The sequence below is a fragment of the Vulpes lagopus genome, chromosome 4 (genome assembly GCF_018345385.1).
Source record: "Vulpes lagopus strain Blue_001 chromosome 4, ASM1834538v1, whole genome shotgun sequence".
Classification (NCBI taxonomy): domain Eukaryota; kingdom Metazoa; phylum Chordata; class Mammalia; order Carnivora; family Canidae; genus Vulpes; species Vulpes lagopus.
In genome coordinates this window covers 45535363-45540487 of record NC_054827.1, presented here as the reverse complement: position 1 = coordinate 45540487, position 5125 = coordinate 45535363, and positions in this window count along the sequence as shown.

The following is a 5125-nucleotide window of genomic DNA, read 5'->3' as shown; positions in this document are numbered from 1 at the left end:
CTACCCCTTTTCTTAGTTCAGGACGTATGTACAGAAGTCTCCACCATTTGGTCACCTTTGATGGTGGCTTAAAACTTTGTGAGACCCCAGTGTGTATATACATAATTAAAATTGGGGGTGGTTTATCTCCTGTTTAATCTGTCTTTGTCAATCTAATTCTTTAGCAACTACAAAACTGAAAGAAGACTTCAGCTGCCTCCATTTTGACCTCAAACTTCCTAGTTGCGTTCTTCTTCCAGTTAGTCTCTTAGCTAAGGCAGAAGCCAAAGCATCCTCTGATAGTGAGGTGGGAAACAAAGGCAGAGGAGAAATTATTAAATTTCCTTACTACCTACAGCCCATTGACAAGTCCTTGAAACAGGTAGAGGGACACTCCTGTAGGGACTCAACTGCCTCGATGTCAATACTTTGCTAAGGACAAAAGGCAATCTTAGCCTGACTCCCAGGATCCTCTAAGTCTACATATAAAAATTCCTTTAGAAATTTCATTTATCTCTAAACACCCCCAAGATATGTGTTGGCAATCATCCTCCAAGCATATGGCCCACGGATATATATCTGAAGGGCCTCATGACTAAGGTTTTATTAGACAGTAACAAATGACCTTTTCCCAAAACTAGCTAGCCCCCTCAAAGTCCTGGAAACCTTGCTTTCAAAATTCCTTAGAGACTTAACGCTATCCCTAAGCCCCCTCCCAACTTGAAAATATATAATGGGTCACACTCCTCATGACCCCTGTGCAGCTATATCTGTCCACAAGTCCTGTCCCTGGGCTTTAATATAACCACCTCTTTTGCACCAAAGACATCTCAGGAATTCTTTCTTGGCTATTGGCTTTGAACGCTAATGTCTTTTCCTACATCAATAGAAACTGAAGCTACCCCCTCACACATAAGGACTTCTCTGGGCCAGCAAGATCCTGACCATAATTGACTCCAAGACAATGATCAATTTGACTTTCACTGCCCACCTGCATGTATCTTCTCACCTTTGCCTCACATTTTTTTTTTTTAATAAAAACTTTGAAGTATTTTCAGCACTTTGGAGATAGTCTTTGAGACACTAATCTACTGTCTTCTCTGTGTTGGCCTTGCTAAAATAAATTCCTTTCTTGTTTTACCACCACTCATTTCTCTACCTTTGGATTTTGTCAGCAAGTGGTCAAACCTGTCTGTTTCAGACCCCAAAGCCAAGTGCTTTTGTATCCCTCTACCCTGGCTACAGAACCTGAAAGGCTAGGAGAAAAATGTTTTTCCTCCTCAACTTCATAGGAAATCACATTGCAAATGTCAAACACTGGAGTGCCTCAGTGGAACAGTCAGTTAAGCAACCAACTTTCAGTTTCAGCTCAGGCCCTGATCTCAGGGTTGTGAGATCAGGCCCCACGGGGGGCTCTCCACTAAGTGCAGAGTCTGCTTGAGACTCTTCCTCTCCTTCTGTTACACATCCAGTGCACAGTCTCTCCTCTGTTAATAATAAATTAATAAATCTGTTTTTTAAAAAGACCAAAATAAAAAAGAAAATTAAAACACTATAAAGCCAAGTGAAGGGTAGCAGAATATGTCACGCCAAAATATGCTTCTTTGGCATATGGATTATTTTGAGCTGATTATTTCTGAGAAAAGGGAGACAGAAGAGAATCTCAAAAACATAAAAGTTACTCTTTTGTCAGGAAAATTTATAAAGGAAATCTCTTTTTGTATGTCTCTCTCTCTCTGTGTACCAGGAAAAGAAGGATGATTGTAAATCACAAGAGAATCTTGTCAGTGGAGGAGGCATCGACTTAAATAGGCACAACAAACCTTATTGTTTTCCACTGTGCTTTCCTAGAAATTTCCCATATCTAGACTGCCCTCTTCCCCAACCTCTTTCTTTTGTCTTCAGCTGAAGATGATATTTAAGGTGGTGGCTTGGGCCATTTTGAGGAGTCTTATTCAGTTTTCTAAGTATATCCCCTATATACATGAGGGATATATGTTATTAAATTTGTTTGTTTTTCTCTTGTTGATCCATCCTTTAACACAGGATGAGAAGATCTCGGTCAAAAACAATGAAAGGTATGGGGGAAATTATTTTTCTCTCTATACAAGTATCACTAGTATTATTTTGTTGATGTTGCCAAAAGAGATAAAGCATTAGAGGCCAAGGTAAGCCAGCTAAGAAGGCAGAGTTGAGGAATCTTGGCCATTTCTATGCTAGAATAAGCTTGGCCATGCTTAAGAAAATTGATAATAAAACACTTATAAGGAACGGAAGAACCTAAAGAGATGGCCATGGTCTTGGCTTTGACCATTGAATATGAAATGTAATGAACACCAGGCAATCCAAAATTTTTTCTGAACCCCAACTTCAAAATATTCCCTTCTAAGATTTGGAGGGAAGGAATGAGATACCTAATGAGTGATGTCACGTGTTCCATCAGCCTATGGTCAAAAACTCTTGTTACTCTGGTTAGTGTCAGCAAACATCCACAGGAGTAGGGGAAAATTGTGGTGTGGGGGCGAGGAGTAAGATAAGGCCCCTGAAGAAAGAATATACAGTAAGTGTGTGAGCCAAAAACCAACTAAATTTTCTCCAAAGGAAGGAGAATAAAAACCTAATAAGGTTTATAAACACTCCTTGTAATAAAAGATATTCTAAGCAAAATGAAACCAGAAAACAGTTTTCCTGATTTATTTCTAAATGCGTAGTAAACCAAACATTTCCCCCATATTAAGAAAAAAAGTGAAAATGAATATTAAAATGTTCATTGCAATTTTGAAAACATTATGCTGATTGAAATAAGCCAAACAGCAAAGGACAAATAGTGTATCATTCCATTTACATGAAATTGCATAGGCAAATTCACAAAGATGGAAAGTAGATTAGAGGTTACCAGGAGCTGAAGGGTAAGAGTATGGGGAGTTATTGCTTAATGGGTACAGAGTTTTTGTTTGGGGTTATTTTTTTTAAAGATTTATTTATTTATTTATGATAGACACACACACAGAGAGAGAGAGGCAGAGACACAGGCAGAGGGAGAAGCAGGCTCCATGCTTGGAGCCCGACGCAGGACTCGATCCCTGGACTCCAGGATCACACCCTGGGCCAAAGGCAGGCACCAAACTGCTGAGCCACCCAGGGATCCCCTTTGTTTGGGGTTATGAAAAAGTTTTGGAAACAGGTGGTGGTGGTGACGGTTGCACAACACTGAGAATGTAATAAATGCCACTGAATTGTACACTTAAAATGGTTTAAAGGCAAATTTTATGTTATATCTATTTTACCATGATAAAAAGAATGGGGAGGATAACCTCAACGTATTAATTTATCTTGAAATGGTTATAGACAAAGTAGCAGATCATAAAAGTGTTTAGAATCCCAGGATTGTGGATATGGGTGATATCTTTAAGGGGTATTGGCATCAAACTGACAAGGCCCAGAGGATTGTCTTTCTCTAGTTTAGAGACATTTCTGGCTGATGGACAAGCAGGACAGTATGAAAACCTTGAGGAGGAGAGTCTTGTCTTATGGATCTTTTATCTTCATGATAACAGAATAGAATCCATCATCCAGTTGACACTTAAATGTCTCTTGAATGCATTATCTAGAATTGAAGATTTCTCATATATTCATTCAAAAATATTGATTGTGACTCTTATGTACCTTGCAAGGGGCTAGGTGCTGGGACAATAAGACTCTTAATGTCCTCCAAGCTTTCAGTCCACAGGGAGAACTTGGTATTAAACAGGGGGACTGAGTCAGGTGCAGAGGGTCTGGATGGCTACAGGGAAATCTCAGGTGGGTGGGGGACAATTGAGCCCTGGATATCTGGAAAGACAGCAAGATGGAGAAGTAATGAAGGGAAGGAGCTCAATGTAGAGGGTGGGAATTTTATTCAAAGAAAAATGTACCCATTAAAGAGCCTCAACTCAATGAGTAAAGTAAGTACATTTGTATTCTAAGAACCTTCTCCATATTTACTGAAGTACAGTAAGATGTACCAAACTGTTATACCCAGAAGATTTCACTCAACTTTTACTTAAAAAAAAAAATTGTCCATTCTGTTTGAATTTGTTATAATAGGCACACAGCATTTTAAAATTTTTTTATTTTTAAATATTTTATTTATTCATGAGAGACACAGAGAGAGAGGCAGAGAAATAGGCAAAGAAACAGGGAGAAGCAGGCTCCATGCAATGAGCCCAATGTGGGATTTGATCCCGGAACTCCAGGACCATGCCCTGGCCCGAAGGCAGGTGCTAAACCACTGAGCCACTCAGGGATCCCCACACAGCATTTTTAGAAGCAGAACAATTAGCTAAGTTCTTTTCATTAAGAAGAAATAGGAGGAAGAGAAAGGAAAGGATGTGTTGAAGGAAGAGGAAGAAAGCATGGAAAGACCACTGGCTGCAGTGTGAGAAGATTCAGGAAGACTCTTAAAACATCTATCAGACTATGTTATTTATAGACCTAAGAGGAAGTCTGAGTAAGAGGAAGTTTGGGGCAGAGGAAGTGGGAAATTGGTAAATTCTGGTCTGAGCACATTGAGTTTGACGTGTTTGACACATTTTGAGGAAATGGAATAGTCCTTGAAGGGGTTCAGAATGAGCTACCCCAAAATATGCCATTTTGGCATGTGCATAACATTGAGTTGAAGTCAATCAAGAACCGAGAGACTCAAAAAGAGCTTTAACCTCCCCCTTAACTGCTTAAAAGAATTTAGATAAAAAGCCTCATCCAGGAAGAGAACTATCACCAGAGATAATGACAAAGAATATGGGTTCAGTATGGTAAGCTGCGGGGAAGCTCAGCAGACCTGGAGACCAAATTCTTCTCTGTGTCCCATCGTCTGTGTATGGCATGGTGAACATTTGTTTACCAAATATTTGTTCTTCTCATCTTCCAATAAACTGTCTTCATAGTCTGGATCCATAGGCCCCTACCCCTGTCTCCTTAGCTCAGAATGGCTGACATGTGAGCCTCAATTGCTTGACTGCCTATGGATTTCATAGTCTTATGTGGCTCCCATATGTAGGTAATTAAATTTGTTTTCCTTGTATTAATGTCTTATATCAGCTTAATTAATAGACCAACCAAAAGAACTAGAACCTAGGGACAGGCCCGGATGGCTCAGCGATTTAGT